Here is a 23,141-nt window from a genome sequence, read left to right as displayed (position 1 = left end):
GGTTTTCCTTCCTTGTTGGTACCGGGGCAACAAGGTCGTGTATAAGGGAGGGTAAATTTAAGATGTCAGGCGAAGCTATGCACACTCAAGGATTCTCTGGGGCTCGAGGGTTGGTTCCCTTCACTGATAACATCTCCTTATCTATAGGAGACAATGAAATGTCTGTCCCGCTCCTGTGCTCAAAGGAGTCGCCAGTAAACATACTTGGGAGGGACATAATGAGCAGATTGAACATGACTATATATTTTACGGAGAACGGCATAATTTGTTCCACACCAGGAATAAACATACTCACAGCACGACAAATATTGCAAGCTTACTGTGGCAAAACAGTAGTTCGGGCTGAGCCAGTAGACGGAGAAATGTTTCAGTACGGAACAGATAAGGCATTTGCATGGGTGCCAGGGATTGAGGACAAAATTTAGAGGAGACCAGCAGCGTACTTGTTCAGGCCCGAGACGCCAGCAGATGAACCCGAAGGGAAGGTGATTTCAGTGAGAATTGAGAGTATCATGGCAACTGCAGATTACATCGCGGTACATGCCCAAGACAGGGAAGGCAGGGCATGGAGAACAGTAATAGCACTGGCTGAGGGGTGCAGGCTCACGCAGGTGTCTGATGAAGAGCTTTTCTCAGACGACAGAGGAGAAGGGGAGATGGTGTTCATGATGAGTATCGACATCTGGCTAAGAGTAACATATAAGCAAGTGGGGCAACAAATGGCAATGGCACTGGAAGCGCCTACATCTACCCCGGTACCATTCTATGAGGAAGAAATGGCGAAGGTTCCAGCATCTTTGTGGACCACCAGTCCATATGACGTGGGCTGCATAAAGAGCATTGGGGGAGTAAAAATAAAATTGAAAAAGGGAGCAATACTACCAAGAGTGAAGCAGTACCCATTGTCAAAGGAGGCAGATGAGGGCATATACGAGACGATAACAGCCCTGATAAACAATGGCATATTGGTACCATCAGAATCAACATGCAACACGGATGTTTACCCAGTACTCAAGGCGAAAGGAGGGTCTTGGCGTTTCATCCAGGACTTTCGGCCCTTGAACCACTTTGTAGAGGCAGAGTACCATATAGCAGCAAACCCGGCCGCTATACTATGTGGAATACCATCTGAGGCATCACGGTTCACCGTGATTGACCTAAAAAACACCTTTTTCTCCATACCTCTGCACCCAGACTCACATGATCTCACAAGCATCACTTATAGGAACACAAAGTGGAAGCATACCAGGTTGCCCCAAGGGTACTGTGAATCACCCTCAATTTTTAACAGGGTAATACAGATGGACTTAGGCGACATCGAAATGGAAAGCACAGTGCTGCAGTATGTTGATGACATCATGATTTGCAGCACCACTGAAGAGAGATGCAGGGAAGATTCAATAAAAATGCTCACTGTGTTTGCCGAAAAGGAGTACAAGGTGGACAAGGAAAAGTTACAGTACTGCCAGGAACAAGTACTATATATTGGCCAACACATTTCCCAGCATGGAATGCACATAGCACCACAGAGAGCACAAGCGATAAGAAACACACCACAACCACAAATGGTGCGAGAACTGCAACAATTCCTGGGCTTATGTAACTATTGCAGATGATGGGTTTTTGATTACAGTTCATACATAGGACACCTGCTCGAAGCACTGAGGGAAGCACAGAAAGGGGACAAAAGGTTAAAGTGGACAAGGGAAATCACAGAAGCATTCGATGAGCTGAAACATGCCATATCCTCAGCACCCGTACTAGCCACTCCAAACTATGAGCACCAATTTTTCATTTTTTCACATTGCGATTCAGCAGTAATGAAGGCAGTACTGACTCAGAAAACGAGCATGGGGCACAAACCAATAGCATTTTACAGTGGCCACTTAGACCCTGTAATGTTAGGTCACTTCCCATGCGAACAAGGTCTCGCCACAGCAGCATTCGCGGTGGAAAAATTGTCATCAATAACAATGGGGTGCCCCACCACACTATTTGTTGAGCATGCACTGTTCGCAATTTTGAACAAGCCCAAATCTACACTGATCATGCAAAGAGCCTCAGGTTATGAAATAATCCTATCCAGACCAGAATTGACCATTGTCAGGTGTAGTACTGTAAATCCAGCCAGGTTCATAGCAGAAGTAATTGATGAGGGTGATTATGCCCATGATTGCACACAGACAATTGAAATGTACTCTTGCACAAGGAAGGTTGAGGAGGATGCCCTAAAAGAGGGTGAGATACTATACATTGATGGGTCATCAACTATCGACCAGACTGACGGGGTCAGGAGGACGGGAGCAGCAGTGGTTAGAATGACGGAGGATTTGATATATGTCCCCGTGAAATGTGTCCAACTACCTCAACATTATTTGGACCAGGCAGCAGAGTTGGTGGTGCTGATTTTGGCACTAAAAGAAAGTTCTGACAAGAAGGTTACTATATACTCCGATAGTGCATATGTAACATCAACTGTGCACTCGGGATTAGTTAAGTGGCAAAGGAGGGGTTTTAGAAGAGCTGATGGTACCCCAGTACAACATGCCCTCCTACTAGCCGAATTAATAGAAGTAATTAACGACCCCCAAGAAGTAGCATTGGTTAAGTGTCAGGCACTCACCAATGGTGACGACCCAATCTCGAAAGGTAAAGAAGTAGCAGACGCACATGCAAAACATACTGCGTATTTTGGTGAGATGTGGATTCCCCCAGAATCAGAAAGAGGCAGAGGGAGGTCGATAGCAAGACAAATGTTGTTAAAGGACGGGTATACCCATCTCTCTGCAACACAGATTATGGAGTTGCAGGCACCAATGGCAGAAAAGGAGCTGTGGGTAAAAAGAGGGTGCACAATGTCTCCCACAGATGCACTATGGCGTCAAAATAATACTGGAAAGGTAGTCATGCCGATAGCACTGTTAAAGACAGCACTTTCTCAGCTACATTATCCAGCACATACAGGAAAGGAAATGATTGCAACACAAATTAAGGAAGACTGGTTTTGTCCCGATTTAAATTCCCATGTTGCCAACTTCATCAGCAACTGCTTAACATGTCAACAGTTTACGGCTGGTCACACGCTGCAAGTGATAAAAGGTACTATATCCCGGCCAGAAGGACCATTCCTACATCTCCACATTGACTACGTTGACATGATCAATGTATGACAAGGACACAGGTACATGATAGTTGTGGTGTGCCCATTTTCGAGGTGGATCGAAGCTGGGCCCTGCACGCACACGGATGCTTTCAGAGCTGCCAAATTTTTAGTGAGGGAGGTTTTCCCTAGGTGGGGCGTCTGCGAAGTACTACGTTCAGATAACGGCCCACACTATGCAAACAAACTAATTCAGCACATCACTGCCCTCCTAAGGATTAAGCATAAGTTTGCATGTGCATATCATCCGCAAGCCAATGGCGTATGTGAAAGCTTGAATGGCCTCCTGAAGGAAGAAATAGCGAAGATTCAGCAGACAACCAAGAAGAGCTGGTTGTACTGTCTCCCCTTGGCACTATTTGCGCTGAGGAACAGACCAGGGTCCGACCACCACCTCACTCCCCAAGAGGTGGTCACTGGTCGTCAAATGCGTTTCCCATTAACGCCAGTATCAAGGGTACTAACTGATTGTGAAAGTACTGCAACTGTTTTTGGTGATGAAATGCATCAATATGTGTCTTCTTTGATTACTAGTGTCGCCTTTATCTCTCAACAGCTCGAACGCACGCGGGGCGGGTCGAAGAACACCCAACTGGAAGAACCAACTGAAGAACAAGAACAGCAAGGACTGTGTAACTGTAACGCTCACCTGATTCCCGCAGAGGCGCCGGTCTTGACTGGGTGAATGCCGTATCTTCAAAGGTGATGTGTAACACACGGTTGGCTCTTTGGGCTGGACCTCTGTGCACTGTATGTCTGACTTGAAGAGTAAGATGTCTGCAGATAGAAAATATGGGATTAATGAACTGGGGTAATTGGGTGCCTCTCTCCTCTTCCCTTTCTCTTCTCCTGTAGAACCCCAAAGGTTAACGCCCTCACCTTAGGTAAGTGAACACCGAGCTCTCCATCTGCCTCGGGGCAGGGTGCCGTAACCAGTTTCTTCACTGGATAAGGGTGCAGGCCTCTTGACCTCAGAGGACTGCTGTCCGTCGTTAACTGCACGAACGGTAAGTTCTGGGCACTTCTAATGTCTTAAAAGTCTTTTGTAATGATATCTCTTGTTTTGCAGGGTTCCGGCGATGGCGGATGGCGGGCTGATGAGAGTTGAGGATCGAACCCGCGTGAGGAATAGAAGCGCCTGGAAGCACGTAAGTAAGCGCTTGTAGCCTGCTTCACGATGCGCACTAACTGTCCCTTTTATCTTGCAGGTACAAGTTCGGAGCTTTAGAGAAGCTGAAGGGTGCTGGAATACCCACTGGATTCGGCGTGGGAAGGAGTAATGGCACGTGAGTAATAAAGTTGCCCAATGTCTTTAAACGCACCTTCTTTTGTCTTTCAGATGCGGGATGCAGCGCCGAAGGCCTCCGGAGCGTGCGAAGAGTAGGTAAGCCTTTGTCTTTCAGATGCCGGAATGCAGCGCGAGGCGTTGGTGATAGCCGATGGACCAGGTAAGAGATGCGCTGCCACTGAAGACCGTAGTGCTAACCTGTTCTTTCTTTGTCTTTACAGGTGCTGCTGAAGACTGGATTCCAGGATGATAAGCCTTTTTTCCCTTAGGCCCAGGATCAGAAGCAGAAGACACGATGAGCGTTCTGCTGCAGAGAATGCAGAATAACACAAAGCAAGATTCATCCATCGGGTGTGGTTTAAATAGCCTCCTGTAGTGCTTAGGTGTCTCCTTCCACAGCCACGCCTAGGTAAGAAAAGAGTTCCTGCTTTCCAGAAGAGTTCCAGTGTTCTGAACCTAGGGAGTGGCTCCTGCCCCACCCAACAGGAAAAGTAGTCCTAAACAGAAGAGGATCAGGGGTTCAACTGGCAGGTAAGTAAGCAGCATGGTCTGCTGCAGGTAAGTCCACCCAAGCATTATGAGCCCGGCGCTTCCAGCGCTGGGACTGGGCATCTTTATGAGCCTGGTGCCACTGACGCCAGGACAGGGTCCAAAAGGTCCCAATTGGGACTGGCTGGCACTCGGAACCGGGGTTATGGGTCTGCTTCCAAGGGAGTCAGGCAAGTCCTGATCTTTTGGAAGCAGAGATCATGACAGTAACATAGCAAAAGGCGATAGTGTACTCCTCCGCAACTTTAATCGTAAATGGAACGACCCACATTTTACTGGGTCCCACTTAGTAGAAGCAGTAGCTCCTAGAGCAGTTAAGTTGGCTAACAAAAACACATGGACCCATCTTTACGACGTTAAACCCTACAACGGCCAGACCCGCCCTCGTGTTGACAGTAGGGCCACCGCACAGACGACACCTTCAGCAGCACCATCAGCAGACAAAGACACAGCAACAGCCAAGGAGGACTATTGTGACTCATCCCCTAACCTACCCCTAACCACGGACTCACCAATAGATTTTGAACAATCACCCCTAGCCCATCCCATGGTTACAAGGTCCCAAACGAAACAAACATCTGCTCAGCCCGACCTGCCGATTTCACCACTGAGTAAAGGACATTATATAACGAAGTTGTCACGGATGGCACTCTATTAAAAGTGGCACCGGACACCCAGAAGAGTTTGGGTGCTGAAAATAAGTGGACAGACAAGTACACACAAAGCAGAACGGAAATAGAACGAAGAGTAGGAAAGAGTAGCAAGGGAAAAGGTACAGAATGGATACCCTCTTGGGGTGTATGCAGAATAGGAAAAGAGTATTCCACGAACCTTGGAAATACTCTAGCCTTCTGCACAGTTTGCTATAACAGAGGCCCACGCTGTTTGCTCATGACTTGGAACAGCAGCTATGGGTGTCTGTAATGTAGAAACAAGACAAAGGAAGGGGCAGAGGTTGACTGATGGGGAACCAACAGACAAGCTCTGGAACAAAGGGTCGACAAACGGTACAAGAGATGTTACAACAGACAAATCCAGGAAAGGAGGTGATAGCAAACTAGCAGAAGGAATAGAAGGGAAAGTCGAGTAACAGGATAGGATAGCAGAGGACAGTAAGGTACAAGGTAGAGAGCTCAGAGGAGCAGGAAAGCAGTGAGTAAACCTACAGGAGTAGGATGGTAGGGTAGAAAGCCAGAGGAAAAGGGTTTAGGGCAGCCGGAAAGAGGTAGGCTGTAGAGCAGGGAGCCCAGAGGACAAGGGCTAAGGCAGCCGGAGTGAGGCAGGCTGTAGAGCAGGGAGCCCAGAGGACAAGGGCAAAGGCAGCCGGAGAGAGGCAGGCTATAGAGCAGGGAGCCCAGAGGACAAGGGCTACGGCAGTCAGAGTGAGGAAGGCTGCAGAGCAGGGAGCCCAGAGGACAAGGGCAAAGGCAGCCGGAGAGAGGCAGGCTGCAGAGCAGGGAGCCCTGAGGACAAGAGCTAAGGCAGCCGGTGTGAGGTAGGCTGCAGAGCAGGGAGCCCAGAAGACAAGGGCTGAGGCTGGAAAGCAGCAGAGCGTGATCAGCTGCAATGTGGAGGGCCCGCAGGTCAAGGGCGGAGGCTGGAAGGCAGCAGAGCGAGATCCGCTACAATGTGGAGAGCCCGCAGGGCAAGGGCGGAGGCTGGAAGGCAGCAGAGCGTGATCCGCTGTAATGTGGAGAGCCCGCAGGGCAAGGGCGGAGGCTGGAAGGCAGCAGAGTGAGATCCGCTGCAATGTGGAGAGCCCGCAGGGCAAGGGCAGAGGCTGGAAGACAGCAGAGCGTGATCCGCTGTAATGTGGAGAGCCCGCAGGGCAAGGGCGGAGGCTGGAAGGCAGCAGAGCGAGATCCGCTGCAATGTGGAGAGCCCGCAGGGCAAGGGCAGAGGCTGGAAGACAGCAGAGCGAGATCCGCTGTAATGTGGAGAGCCCGCAGGGCAAGGGCGGAGGCTGGAAGGCAGCAGAGCGAGATCCGCTGCAATGTGGAGAGCCCGGCAGGGCAAGTCTGTGAAGAAGGGAGCCTGAAAGGCTATGGCTGGAGGCAGCAGGGTGAAGCAAGCAACAAGGCAGGGAGCCCAAAAGGCTAGGGCTGTAGGCAGCAGGGTGTAGCAAGCTGCAAGGCAGGGTCCAAGCAGGAGTGATGATTAACAGCATACAAGGAACCGAAGTCAGGAGCGAAAGGTGGAGGGAGGACTCTCAGATGCAAGAGGCCGAGCCACTGCAGGCAGCAGCCTTTATACTGCCTAGCCCTGCACAGAGGCAGGCTAATTGGTTTCACCTGGCGAATCACACCTGCAGGCAATCGGCCACCTCCCTTTCTGTTCCTGGGCTGGTGGAAGCAGGAACAGACTCTAAGGCTTCTGGGGGGTGTAGTTCCATAGAAAACCAATAGGAACGGCCAGGAAACAATGCTTGCGGCCAGGTGCATTATGGTATGCGGAGTTAGTTTACAATAATCATTTAGCAGCAAAGTCCAAATGGAGCTTAAATGGATGTGCCCATGGCGCAGGCATGACAGAAGTAGAATGTTGCATACACTACTATAAACACTTGTATATTTTCTTTCTTTCTTTTGCCTCGCACATGCAGGAACCGTATATTACTGTATTGTCTAGAAAGGGCAATAACTAACGTGGTGTTCTGCCCAGGAGTAAATGCTACCGGCAGATGATAATAACCCTGAAGCCCTATCTCACCAATTTGTATACCACATAAGGAGACCAAAGTATCTGAAGAGAAGGAGGGTACGTGTGTATTACACAGCATTCGTTTTGGCCATAGAACAATCATTTCCCCATCTTCACGAGCACCTACCAGCTCTGAGGGATAGGTCCCTGAGATTAATGTTGGAACAGCTTTTCGCCTGGGCAATGAACGATTACCTGATAGGGAGTGCTTAATTAACAGTACTAACCACAATAACGCATACCTTCAGAATTTTCAGTCGGGCACCTTTAACGTCGCAAGAATAAGCTGCAGGACCGCAGCAGAGGTAAGAGCAAAATGCCAGTGAAATTAGCGACTGTAATAAAGATCTTAGGTGTGTTGGTGATCACTGGTCTATTGGCTGCCTCTGTCCGGCAGAACACCTATGCTTTGCAAACTATGGCTGTAACCAAAACTAACATACCCCCTCCCACGGCTGCAACAGGTACAGTATCAGGCGGTACAAGTAGTACTAGAGGTAAGGGTAGTAGAGTTAAACGCAGCACATATGCAGAGGAGAAGGAAATTAACACATATCTTACAGATTCAGCACACGTCTCAAACAACATGTTGTATAAGCAGATGACCAAAATTGGTAAGCAGACAACGGAGGACAACTGCTACGTCTGCTCATTGATTCCGTATGCCATGAGCGCATCGGGAACATTCGTAGCCACCGAAGTACCACCTAAAACAATGTTATGTCTGATATATTTAGCACTATTTCAGAGGAGAGGACGATTCCAAGGGACGGTGGTGAGAATTGAATGGATAACGAGGGACACGTATCCATACGAAAATAATTTTCTCAAAACATATTTGGCCTACCACAAGAGAAGCCTACATACTGAAGCCTTCAGGTACATGACGGACGGCCCTGACAAAGAAGAAACGAAGAAGGTTACGTTGGACTACCTGCCATGCGACTGGTATGCAACTGAAACTCCTGGAGAACAAGGGTGTTGGGAAAGACCTCTCATAATAATAACTGGAAAAGTATATATGAACAATGAATGGGAGATAGGAGTAGTAGGGAGCAACATGGTAACAAGAGAAAATACTACCACCATACAAGAACACAATGACAGATGTTGGACGACGTGGGGTACGTATGTTCCAATGTGGACGTGGATGGAGAAGGATGAATACCCAGTAAGAATACTACCACTGACTGCACCCACATTGTGCTATCAACATAAAGGATATGTGGATGTAGGTTATAAAACCAACTGTAAAGAGATGGTGGAGATACCTGAGGGGGGTGCACGCACTGCGGTTATAATGGATCACTATTGGGCCTGCAGTGACAAGGCATACCATACATTGCCCTCCTCATGGAATGGATTATGCACCATGGTGCACATCAACGTGCCATCACTAGTTGTGCCTCAGAAACACGTCAACTTGGCTAATTTCCCCAAGATGGACGAAGGGAACAAGAGGAAGAAGAGGTCACTGAAGGTTGCAATAGGTGACGAGAACAACAACAATAATGAGCAAAAAGACAGGGGGAAACGCTCACAGGAAACTACCTGTGGGGACGGTCAGAAACAGCACTCACCTCCATCCCACACAACATAGACTAGTAGAGCAGCAATGTTCTTCTCATCAATAATTCACCCAGGACTACAGGCATACGCAAATGCAAAATGGCTTCAGATAACACGGTGGGAGCTGATGATGACAATAAATTCGACAGTCAGCGGATTCAACGCAATCAAAGAAGAGCTGCGAGCAGTAAGAATGGTAGCACTACAGAACAGGTATGTGCTGGATCTCCTCACAGCAATGGAAGGAGGGGTTTGCGCGAAAATTGGACAATCATGTTGCCCGTTCATCCCAGCTAATAACGTGGATAATGGGACACTTACTGAGGCAGTATCCCAACTTGCCCTAATGCACTCCAAAATGGAGGACAAGAGCAAAGGAGTGAAAAAGGACAACATCCGGTTTTCCTTTCTTTGGTCATGGATGCCTTCCTGGCTGTTAGATGGGCTAAAACTACTAGTAGGAGTAATAATATTGGGTGCAGCTGTGTTGATTGTGATAAAGTTTTGGAAGGCTAGAAAAGCACGCTCAGTGGATGAAATGACAGAAATGGCCGGCATGCACGCCTTATTACCGGCTGATGACGTCCAACACACGGATATGATAATACAAGAAAGAGAGAGGCTACGCAAACAGATTATCGACAATCACAAAGATCCATCATCTGTGAAGGTGGAGAACCCAAGGAACCCGAGAAGCTATGTAGGAAGGTGGGCATACTGCAAACCCGGCAGCACCTGCGTCTACATGGACTGGTCATTTGAAGATCATGTAAACCACTATGGGCACTTGGCTGGAATAACTAAAATATGGAGAGTAAAAGGAGATAAGGAAAAGGATGAGTTTGTGGTCGACAAGTCGACCAGAGGGGGACTGAAGTGGGAGAATGGGATAATACCCTCCCCCAATCTCATCCAGAACATGGCCTAGAGGATCACGGCCACGACCACGACACCCTCCACGAGAAGAATTCGCCTACCTGTCAGATGAGAAAATACCCTGGTTCAGGACCTTACACATAAGAGGAGTATCCCCACCAGTATGACCAACACCAGCCCGCACGACTGATGACGACATCTGTGGCATGGATGAACTCGACTAGAACAACGACTACAAGTATCCACATCGTTAGAGATGCCATGACGACATAGCTAACAGACAAGAGCACACATGCCACCATGCACACTGGTCACTCACACACCAATCTATACGAAGAACATACTCAGTGCTATGACGTAGCGGACTGTCACACCCACGGACGTGCATCGTTTTTATTTTTCACATAGGCCTTCTATAGCACTGCAGAAATGCAGAAATGCGAGACGCCTGAAGAGATTGTGTATATGCTTGCTGATGCTTCCTCGCCACCTATCTCTATGAGATGCCATCATGTATATCTAGTGCTGCATATGATGATTTGTCATTCCGCTACCACCGTACTATGGATTATGTACCGCCAACCATGAACTAGGCCTGAGTAGGCCGCGAGCAAGAGTCCCCAGGCCGATGCCTCGCAAACGAAAACCCTCTCAGAACGAAATACAAGTGCTGACATGCAGAACAAGCTCCTAACGAGGACTTGCAGCCAAGGCCACGATGTTGCAACCCGCATGCCGCGAGCCCAGCGCCAAGGTTACAGCTGCAAACGCCAAGCTCCCAGACATCGAATACAAAATCAAATGCTCATAATTCTGCTCCAGCTACGGTCTCTCTACACGTGACCAAGCCGAACTCAGAAGGTGCCAAGCCTACGAGACAGAGAAGCCGCCAGGGTCTCACAGGTTGCAACAACGAAGCAGCAAGATGGACACCTACAGCGATGGGAACGACTCGCATATGAGCCTTTAAGCAGACCTGTCCGTTGTCTGCACAAACACATAGTTGCACATTGTTGCTAATGACAGGTACACTGCGAGCTGGGAACAACGATGGTCCCAGGCTTGGGAGCTCACGGGAGAACCAATCAAAACACAGGGGGGCTCACTACAGACGCCATTACTCATAGTAAATCACCGAGGGTCCCCTTGTTGCAATTCTGAAGTATACCACCTGATCTGGTTCCTTCCAATAACCTACGTCTCTATATGCTAACCATACTAACCCTACCACTCGAAGAACCAATCCTGAGTGGCAATAGGTTTTGTACTAACTTTCCCAGATGACGCGGGTAGCACGTCATAATGTAGTAAAAGGGGCATGCAAGCCCCTCTGACAGGTTAGGTGTGCTTTCTCTGATGCATACGAGAAACCTATCCCTGCCGTTGAAATAAACAGCAGTCTCACCCTTGCTCCTTGTGTGTGTGTCATACTCATTTTTGGGGACACGGGAGGAGTTGGGGCCTCCCCAGCCCAGAGGTCCACGGATGGCTCTGCCAACCCCGGGATAATCACCCTGACATGGTGTCCTGGTGGAGCATGTCCTGGGGCAGTATGATGCCCTCTTTGGAAGTTTGCGTGCCAACAATGAAGGATGGAAGAGGATCTGGATGGACATCGTGACTGCCATCAACGAGGAGGTGGAAGTCCGCGACATTCAACACGTCCGGAAGCGCTGGGAGGACTTCAAGTCCAGGACCCTCAGCAAGGTCCGGCGCCTCTTGAAGCCAGCGGATGGCAAGGCGTGCCAGGTCCTCCTTACCACCATCCAAATGAGGGTCCTGGAACGTATACACCCAGCGCTCCACGTCCAGGTCCTTGAGAGCCAGACCCGTCTGGAGTCGAGCGGTAAGTGTCCATGCCTACTGATTGTACACTATGCGTGTTGTGGTGTGCCAGGAGTGTGCAGGTTCAACATATGTCTTTGTAGGGCCATGTATGGATGCGCATGTACAGAGACGTGAACCAGCCACATGTGATTCCTCTCATGTATGAGACACATCTAAGGTGTATGTGTTGGCAAGCATGCTGGGCAAATGCATGTGTGGGTGCGCACATGTGAAAATTATGTGTATGTACTGTGGCATGGTTGTGGTGTCACACATGGATGCAGGTTCCTGCTGCATGTATCTGCACTGTGTACATGTACATGTGTGTGTATGTGACAAGTGTGCAACTGTGATGCAACATGGATGCATGTGACACTGACATGTAGAAGGCTGAATGCGAGATGCGACATGTATGGCGATCTCATCACTGCGACAGTTGGTGGAGATGTACACATGCATGTAAGTCTGGTGGTGTGTGTGCATGTGTTGTGCACTCCCCGTGTTTCATGTGACGTCAGGCTCACCTTCGGCTGCTCGTGCTGTTGTTTGTGTATAGACGGTGCTGCCTGGTGCAAGATTCCTGTTGATTTGCTCATGTGTGTGAGTTGAAATGACATGTGTGTTGGGGAGTGTGATGCCATGACTGTAGTTTTACACTGCCACTCATGTGCAACTGTCATGTGTGTATCAGTCCATTGTACAGTGTCCTGATGCCTGTGTTCTATCTCTCCCTGTCTGCAGCGTCAACTGATGAAGAGGGCGGAGAGGGTGCTGTGGAGCAAAGCGGCAGGGATCGCACCACCAGCCGGAGACGCAAGGCCCAGCTCCCCTCCCAGGTTGTCATCTCGTCAGGGAGTGAGGAGTCTGGTGCCGCATCCCAGGCAGCAGCTGCCGAGGGTATGTCCAAGAGGCGGAGGTCAGAGGTGGACTCCTCGGCAGCAGAAGGGGCAGCTGGGACCCCAGAGGGTCCGACGGAGGAAGATGGCATGGAGTCATCCAGGTTGGTGGAGGGTTTGGTGGAGGAGGAGGCCATGGAAGGGACACACAGGGGTTCTGAAGGTGGTGATTCCACTGGTGCTAGTGGTGCAGTGCAGGGGCAGGGACAGGAGTCAGCACAGGCCGCCGCGGAGGTGCCTGTGTGTAATCCTGTCCCCGATCCTGTGACTGCATCATCCTGCAGCAGCAGGGATGCCTACATCCAGACCTGTTTTCAGGGAGGGGATGAGCGCACAACAACTGGCCATCCTCTCCCTGCAGATGTGGCAATCCGGGACCGGGTTGAGCCTGTCCTGGCTGGGATGGCGTTGCATCAACGGGGCATGCGAGTTGACCTGCAGTGTTTTTGTGAAGACACTGCACGTCATCTCGGATGCCTCGTTGACCGCGTTGACCTACTGGGATGGGTCACCAGGGCTGGATTCCTCCATATGCTGGACCTTATTCCGACCCCCTCCTCACCTGAACCCCCTATGCGCCAGTCGTCCTCCATGCCATCTTCCCACCCATGTATCACCTGGGTACCCTGTGGAGCTGCCTCTGACCCTGCGGCCAGGCTGGTGGAGGACACATCCCTGCCACAGTCGGGAGTTGGACGTCCAGCAGGGGTGGCCACCACAACAACTGCACCCCAGCCGGAGGAGGACATGCAGGCAGCAAGAGCCAGGGCACAGGCACAGGCACAGCAGCAGCAGCAACAAGGTGGGAGCCATGATGGCTCGGGGCCTTCAACATCCGAGGGGCAGGCATCGGCCAGAGGGCAGGAGGACCTAGGATTGGAAGTGTCTTCCGTGTGGCAGCGGTTGGGCCAGGCCATAGATGCGGAGCGACAGCAGGCAGAAGAGGCACGGCTCACAATGGTCAGGGCGGAGAACTCCATGCGGAGGGCACTGAGGCGGGCTGAGTGCCTCGAGGCAATTTGCAGGGAGTTGGAGGTCAACATGGCATCGTCCCTGCGAAGCCTTGGGGCCATGGAAGAGGACCGCCTCCAGGACATTGAGCAGGAGTTTGATGATGCCCTGGCCCGGGAAATCGGAAAGTGAGCCGTCGGACTAGCCCGCCACCATTGTGTATAGTTTTTAGTGTTAGGTTTCATTTTCGTTTTTCTTTGATTTGGGGTGTTTGGACTATGCCCCACACATTTGAATATAGTTCTTTTCTTAGGTAGTTCTTTGGATAGGTTTCATTTCTTTCGTTGGGCTCATGGACCCTGGATGAACTCTTTGTACATAGTTGAACAGTGGATCATGTGAGGATTTTATTTTATTTTATTACCATGGATCAATGGATTTTTCAATTTACGTTTCCTTTGGATTTCATTTGGTGTACCGTGAGATTGGACACATGTTTTTTTTTCATCACTTTGGATTGGTTCTTCATATGTTTTTTTATTATGTTACAGACATACATTTCATTTCATCGTTTGAAATATATTTTATGCTTTCATTTCATTTAATTCATTTTGTTCTTAATACATTTTTGTTTCTTACTTCCATGTGTTGTATTCACTCATTGGGTTACTGCATGTAAAAAAGTAGATTTCGACAATCACTTGTACCCAGGGTATGTGTGTGATGGACATGTTTTGATGTACATAGTTGACTTTCGGTTTGTGTCATGTAAAAGCCATTTCAGTGTGGGATAGATTGGGGACTTGATTGCCTCTCAAGACTGGGGTGGGGTGCTGTGGGATTTTGGTGCACATGAGGCCCATGATTGTGCTTCTTTATGACGTGTTGGGGGGACATGAGTCGGGGGCTGCTGGCAGGTGCTCCTCAATGCTGGGTGGGTGGGAGTGCTGAGGGACATGAGTCGGGGCCTACTGGCAGGTGCCCCTCAATGCTGAGTGGGTGGGGTTGCTGAGGGACATGAGTCAAGGCCTGCTGGCAGGTGCCCCTCAATGCTGGGTGGTTGGGGGTGCTGAGGGACAAGAGTCGGGCCTCCTGGCAGGTGCCTCTCAATGCTGGGTGAGTCGGGGTGCTGAGGGACATGAGTCGGGGCCTGCTGGCAGGTGCCCCTCAATGCTGGGTGGGTGGGGGTGCTGAGGGACATGAGTCGGCAATCACTAGTGCAAGGTGACATGTGGGCTGGCTGGGGGCATGCCCATGGTGGATGGGCTGCCTGCGGGACATGACCAGGGGTGCATGGTAGTCCCTTGTGGTGTGGGCTGCATGCACGGGCTGGGGAGGGGGTTGAGGGCACACCTGGGAGGACCCACACTGGCAATGCACGTGTGAAACTCCCTGCGCACCCCTCAGAATACACGTACCCCACTCGCCCAAGGCCAATCGTGTGTAAAACTTCCCGCGCACCCCCGAAATACACGTACCCCGCTTGCCCAAGGCCAATTGCGTGTAAAACTTCCCACGCACCCCTCAGAATACACATACCCCACTGACCCAAGGCCAATCATGTGTAAAACTTCCTGCGCACCCCCGAAATACACGTACCCCGCTCGCCCAAGGCCAATTGCATGTGAAAGTTCCCGCGCACCCCTCAGAATACACGTACCCCGCTCAGACAGTGAAATCGCATGTAAATGTTTGCGCGCACCCCTCAGAATACACGTGCCCCGCTCAGACAGCAAAATTGCGTGTGAAAGTTCCTGCGCACCCCCCGAAATACACGTAACCTGCTTGCCCAAGGCCAATTGTGTGTGAAAGTTCCCGCGCACCCCTCAGAATACACGTACCCCACTCAGACAGCGAAATCACGTGTGAAAGTTCCCACGCACCCCTCAGAATACACGTACCCCGCTAAGACAGCTAAATCGCATGTGAAAGTTACTGCGCACCCCCAAAATACACGTAGCATGCTCGCCCAAGGCCTATCGCATGTGAAACTCCCCGCGCACCCCTCAAAATACACGTACCCCGCTCTCCCAATGCCTATCGCGTGTGAAACTCCCCACGCACCCCTCAGAATACACGTACCCCACTCACACAGCGAAATCGCATGTGAAAGTTCCTGCGCACCCCCAAAATACACGTGCCCTGCTCGCCCAAGGCCAATCGCGTGTAAAACTTCCCACGCACCACCAAAATACACGTACCCCGCTCGATCAAGGCCTATCACGTGTGAAAGTTCCCGCGCACCCCTCAGAATACACGTACCCCGCTCAGACAGCGAAATCACATGTAAAAGTTCCCGCGCACCCCTCAGAATACACATACCCCGCTCAGACAGCGAAATCGCGTGTGAAAGTTCCCACGCACTCCCGAAATACACGTAACCCGCTCGGCGATCACTAGTGCAAGGTGACATGTGGGCTGGCTGGGGGCATGCCCATGGTGGATGGGCTGCCTGTGGGACATGACAAGGGCTGCATAGTAGTCCCTTGTGGTGTGGGCTGCATGCACGGGCTGGGGAGGGGGTTGAGGGCACACCTGGGAGGACCCACACTGGCAATGCACGTGTGAAACTCCCTACGCACACCTCGGAATACACGTACCCCACTCGCCCAAGGCCAATCGCGTGTAAAACTTCCCACGCACCCCCGAAATACACGTACCCCGCTTGCCCAAGGCCAATTGCGTGTAAAACTTCCGCGCACCCCTCAGAATACACGTACCCCACTGACCCAAGGCCAATCATGTGTAAAACTTCCTGCGCACCCCCGAAATACACGTACCCTGCTCGCACAAGGCCAATTGCATGTGAAAGTTCCCGCGCACCCCTCAGAATACACGTACCCCGCTCAGACAGTGAAATTGCATGTAAAAGTTTGCGCGCACCCCTCAGAATACACGTACCCCGCTCAGACAGCGAAATCGCGTGTGAAAGTTCCTGCGCCCCCCCAAAATACACGTACCCTGCTCGTCCAAGGCCTATCACGTGTGAAACTCCCTGCGCACCCCTCAAAATACACGTACCCCGCTCGCCCAATGCCTATCATGTGTGAAACTCCCCACGCACCCCTCAGAATACACGTACCCCACTCACCCAAGGCCAATCACGTGTAAAACTTCCCATGCACCACCAAAATACACGTACCCCGCTCGATCAAGGCCAATCACGTGTGAAAGTTCCCGCGCACCCCTCAGAATACACGTACCCCGCTCAGACAGCGAAATCTCATGTAAAAGTTCCCGCGCACCCCTCAGAATACACGTACCCCGCTCAGACAGCGAAATGGCGTGTGATAGTTCCCATGCACCCCTGAAATACACGTAACCCGCTCGCCCAAGGCCAATTGCGTGTAAAAGTTCCCGCGCACCCCTCAGAATACACGTACCCCGCTCAGACAGCGAAATTGCGTGTGAAAGTTCCGACGCACCCCCGAAATACACGTACCCCGCTCGCCCAAGGCCTATCGCGTGTGAAAATACACGTACCCTGCTCACCCAAGGACAATCGCGTGTAAAACTTCCTGGGCACCCCCGAAATACACGTACCCCACTCGGCCAAGGCCAATCACGTGTAAAACTTCCCACGCACCCCTCAGAATACACGTACCCCACTCGTCCAAGGCTAATCGCGTGTAAAACTTCCCATGCACCCCCAAAATACACGTACCCCGCTCGCCCAAGGCCAATCCTGTGTGAAACTCCCTGCGCACCCCTCAGAATACACGTAACCCACTCGCCCTAGGCCAATTGCATTTAAAACGTCCTGCGCACCCCCGAAATACATTTACCCCGCTCGCCCAAGGCCTATCGTGTGTGAAACTCCCCACGCACCCCTCAGAATACACGTACCCCACTCGCCCAAGGCCTATCGTGTGTGAAACTCCCTGCGCACCCCTCAGAATACACGTACCCCACTCGCCAAAGGCCAATCGCGTGTAAAACTTCCCGCGCACCCCCGAAATACACATACCCCGCTCGCACAGGGCCAATCGCGTGTAAAACTCCCCGCACACCCCAGAAATACACATACCCCGCTCACACAGGGCCAATCGCGTGTAACACTTCCTACGCAGCGGGGTATGTGTATTCGGAGGGGTGCGCTGGGATTTTTATGGATGTTTTCGTGGTTGGAGGGCTGTATGCTGGTCCACTGGCCTGTGCACCATGTACGGGATTTGTGCACTGTTCATGGCGCACGGGGAGGGGTTGGGGCGTAAATGGAGCAGCTGCAGGGTCGCTGTGCCACTCTGCGCCACGGCTGGTTATGGATGTTAAAATCTATGAATACGCTGTGCGCAGAAATGGATTTTGGCGCACGCGGCTCGAGCAGACTGCCGCACACGCACACTGTGCGCCAGCCGCGTGCGCCACTTGTGCGTTAAATTCTATGAATTACCCCCTTAATGTTTTCTATACATTGTTTAATAGGAGGACTGCATGGTGTAATTTTAGTCTTATCTACTCTATTTGTTCTTTCTTTTCTACAGAGTTGCATTTTAGTAGGCTTTTTGTTGTGTCTGTTAGGAAAAGAGAATCTTTGCATTTGAAAGTTGTGCAATGTATATGCATGTATGGTGCATGGGTTTGTGGATGTGATTGTAAAGATGAATAGAGTGCTGTTTGATTGTGAGGTGGTATATTAGGTGGGGTTGGGAAAGTTGTGAGAGTAAGAGTCTGCAGAGGTGTTATTGTGTGGGGTTAGCGATCAAGGGAGTGGTGGTGTTTTAGAATCTGTAGGGTGATTGTGCTGTTTTGAGCAACAGAGTGGGTGTTGCAGTGGTGGTGTTTGGATGGGTATAGTGATAGTGTGAATGGTGGAATGTAATAGGCTAGAGTGAAAGAAATGTTGGTTTGGGGTAATATGTAATGGAACTGTGCTGCTGTAATTACATACATATACATGATGCATTAGAGTACTTAATTTGTTGGATGCAAAGGGTGTTTTCTTTCGGTAATGTGCTTCTTTCCTGTAATTGTAAAACAAAGTTAGTGGGGATATGTTGTAATGCAGAGTACTTTTTGCAAGCAAGGTTCATATTTATGAAGGAATGAGGAGTGAAAAAGAGTAAATAGAATTTGTGGACGGTTAAAAACTGTTGCTTTTAGGAGCATTTTCATGAAAGTTAAGAAATGAGTATGCATATTTGTAGCAGCTCTGAAATGTTTTGTAAAAGAAAAGAAAAGTTGCTGGAAAAGATTTGTAGTACACTTTCAAAAGGCACTTGGTGTGTGGAAGTTTAATAAGTTAGGAGTATATGCATACTTGCTAATAGGATGCATTCTATATGTAGGTGTTTATGTAGTACTAGATTTTTTGTTTGCGTTCTGGGACTTGTAGTTTGACTTTTTCCATTGTGAAAGCTGGAGTACCAGTCACAGAATGTACATAAAAAAGTATGACTGCATAAGCAGCTGAAGATGGAATGGGTTACTTTAGCAAGTATACATGTATTGTCAATACAGTGCCAATAACAAATGGTGTAACAATCTATTTTATCTGCTTTTACTTTCTTTTATGAAAAAGTAGGGAAAAAGGGGAGAAGGACCAGACTGCCCCACCCTTAAGACACTTCCTTCTTTCCTGCTCTCAGTGAGCTACCCCAGCCATCATTGCTGAATAATCATTTTTTGAACCCTTGCATATGTTGTATGCACTCCGTGCCGCGGCAGAATGCCAGCGATCCACCAGCTGCACACAAGCTCATAGAATTCTTTTTCAGCTTCCACAGCAAGCTTTCCAATAGAGAGCCATCATCTTAGTTTTGAGCTCTTCCTATACTTTTTCCAATTCACTGCATTTTTTGTTTCACCATGCCGCAGACATAGATCCAATCATGTCATCTGTTTTAAGTAACGGCTGACATAACAAACATTGTTATGATCAACTGTTATTTATACTAAGCAGCTTAATCCATGTGTTATTTCACATATGATAATGCATGAATATTGTTTTACCTAGGACAACTCCAGAAGCGTTCCCTGACCTTGAGAATAAGGCATTTCGATTATCATGCCAATCTGTGTCTAATCAAGACCGGTTGACTGTGGACATACACCATTTGCGTGATCAGCCAATCTCCTAAAGGTAATTAACTATGGTTCCCTTGCTTTGTTTACTAACTTTCAACCCTCTATAATTAGAGCATCTAACACACTGCTATTGTATTTTGAATTTATTTGCAGAAAATATATTTTTTGGCGCAAGAGACAACCAGTACTGTACAAAAGACAGCTGAAATCATTCATCCATTAACCCGAGATGCCTTGAGGTGAGGTTTCAACCTATTGCATTTCCTTCAATGAATGTGTGGAAGATCACAAATTTTAACAACCCATCTCCTTTTTTAATATTAGTCCCTTTGATTTTTCATTTTTATAGATCAACTGTTACACTTAACGCCCTTCAATTTGTCCTGAAGAAAGCTCGGAGTTCCTGAAAGCCATTTTCCATCCAATAGACATTATGTGTCCAAAATGTTGTAATCCGAACCAGAAACACAAATGTGTCCACAGTAAAAGGTGTTCAGAATTGTCTTTTACACATTGATCCAATATTTTGAGTTATTGTCAATGACATGATATATGATTCCCTGTCCGACTAGCCAACAACAGTAACCTCTTGTCCTATATTTGTTTTAATAATATGTTTTCTGACATTAAACTTTGTTTTATCTGTATGATTTCAAGTGTGATTCTCTTTAGTTAGTTTGAATTATCTCTAGCTGCCATTAGGTTTCTCTCCCCCTTGTGCATTGTAAGGGTGGGGCAGTCTGGTTCTTCTCTCCTTTTTCCTACATTGATGTTGCTTTCCAGAACCAGGACCCCCGTTAACAACAAAGAAAGCTACTGCTCATTGATTTTCTCCTGCTGCTGTAAAAGCAGATGTGCATTTTTGAACTTTCTTCAAAATGGTTCCCAAAACAAATAATTTGAAAAGTACAGCATTTTATTTGATTTACATGTCACAGTTTTGAATCCTGAAGTTAAGTCGTGTTTTTTTTATCTGCATTCCGGGAGTTATAGTTTGAGTTTTATAATGAGTAAAGTTTATTGGAAGTGACAGAATGTAAAGGAAAAAATGAAGACTTAATGAGCGTTTAAAGATTGGAATGGGTGTGCTGCCAACATATTAAACTGGAAGACACTGAGCACCACTTAAAAATGGTCTAAAGATCTATTTTATATGATGTTCGTTTATTTTATGAAACAGCGACACAGTGCTACTTACTATACATGCACGTATGCATTTTTTTAACTTTCATCACACTGATTGTAAACGGAAACATTTTGAAGTGCAGAGCATTGTAATTGTTTGCTGCTTCATGTGAGCAGGTGATGAATGCTGCAATGCATGGCATTTGCTAGAGTGGTTAACAAAGAGAATATGCTTATTGAGAAGCTTATTACAGCATAAGTAGCATGAACCCTTTACATATATATATATATATATATATATATATATATATATATATATATATATATATATATATATATATATGTATTTGTGAAAGAGTTCAAGAAAACAAGACAACATTTTTTTTAAATATAAGTATACATGTACTGTGTTTTGTTAGATGGAGATATTGTTGATTCTGGAAATAGACATCTTGGACAGTTGCATGGTCGTTTTTGACGAAGATGCCTTTCATTAACAGGAGATATGTACTTTGAGAGTTCAAGTGTACATCTGAAGAGCTGAAGTGAGATGACAGGTCAGGTGTAGAGGTTTTGTGTGTGATTGGTGGATGGATGTGTAACTCTTTGAAAGCAGTCAATGAGGGAGTGTTGAGAACATGGAAGTGGAATGGGTAGAAGGGCTACCCCTGTGCTACTGGGTCTGCGGACACTGCAGTATTCCATGAATGGCATGTGCCACATCTGGGTCTTTTGTGGATGCCTGGCATGGAAAGGAGACTGTGGGGATTGGCCAATCAGGTTTGCTGGGTGTGGTGTATAGGAAGAGAGGGTAGCAGGAGTTTTGTGTGCAGGAGTTGTGAGAGTTGTGAGAGCACTGACAATGGCTATGGCTATGTGCTTGAGAAGGCATACTGAGTGGATTCTGAGGCACTCTTCAATTAAGTCATTGAAGGAGTATGCTGAAAATCATGGCATCCTTGAAAATACTGGATTGGCAGAAGTGAACGTTTTGTGGCATGCAGATTGCAGCTTAAACTGAGCAGGCTTGTTTTCATTCTCTCAGAGTGTGGCTCACTTTTCACTTTAAATGACCAGATATTGTGATTGTGCATTGTGGAGGGGATAGTTCGGGGTTTGTGACTCCAGTGTTTTTGCAGGTTGTCCTGAAGGAGTTCTTTAGAAGCCTAATGCAACTGTTTCCGGTTGCTTAAGATATTTTTTTCTGAAATAAATCTGAGGCAAACATGGAGATGTCCAACAAACTTGTTCAGTCCACAAATTGACAAATCAAGGCAGCTTGTCAATAAAGCTGTATGTCCTTTGCTATACGCTGCAGGAATTTCATCTTTTGAAAATGACATTATAAGTTCTGATGGTGTGAATTTTTTTTTGTCAAGATGTGGTTCACTTCACAGATGTCAGAAACGCAATTTTCCTTTACAATGTTAGGACAGCATCGAAAAGGTTAATGTAATTGTAAATGAAGATGTGAAGTGTACAGTACTGCTGTACATAACAGAAAATAAGGGTGTTTGTTAACAAATCCCCCAAAAAAGGTTTTTTTCACAGCCATTGCTAATAATTAAATAACTTGAATTGTGTTTAATTTTTACCCCCACCGCTTTCAGTGGCCGTGATGTCCGTGGACACTGGTAGTCCATGGATGGCACATGCCACATCCAGGTCTTTTAAGGTTGCCTACCATAAAAAAGGGCACTGCAGAGACCATAGACAGTCGTGGGTGTCTGCGGACATCGAAGCATCAGCCAATCAAGTGTCCACAGTGTGGTGTACCATAAGAGAAGGCAGCAGTACTTTTATTAGTAGGAGTTGTGAGAGGATTGAAAATGGCCATGGCAATGTCTTTCAGCAGGGAGAGTATTTGGATTTTGGGGGACTCTTTGGTTGAAGGTGTATGCTGAGCTTTGTGGGATAGCAAAGAATCTTGCATTCCCTGTATTGAAATAGTTCTGGTATGGAGTGCAAGGCATGAAGTGGGTGGACTTGCTCCCAGTTTGTGCAAATATGTTTGAATTGAAAAATCCAGACATTTTCATTTTCATTGTGGAGGGAACAGTTTGGGGAATTTGACTGGAATTTCATTGCAGTTTGCAATGAAGGGGACATTGGGAAAGTTGAAGGAAAAGTTCCTTAATTCGAAAATTATGTGTTCACGCATTGCCCAGAGACA

The sequence above is a fragment of the Ambystoma mexicanum genome, chromosome 7p (genome assembly GCF_040938575.1).
Source record: "Ambystoma mexicanum isolate Mex_15411 chromosome 7p, UKY_AmexF1_1, whole genome shotgun sequence".
In the NCBI taxonomy this organism is placed as follows: domain Eukaryota; kingdom Metazoa; phylum Chordata; class Amphibia; order Caudata; family Ambystomatidae; genus Ambystoma; species Ambystoma mexicanum.
The sequence above is the reverse complement of the archived record's forward strand: the minus strand, read 5'-3'. Positions refer to the sequence as shown.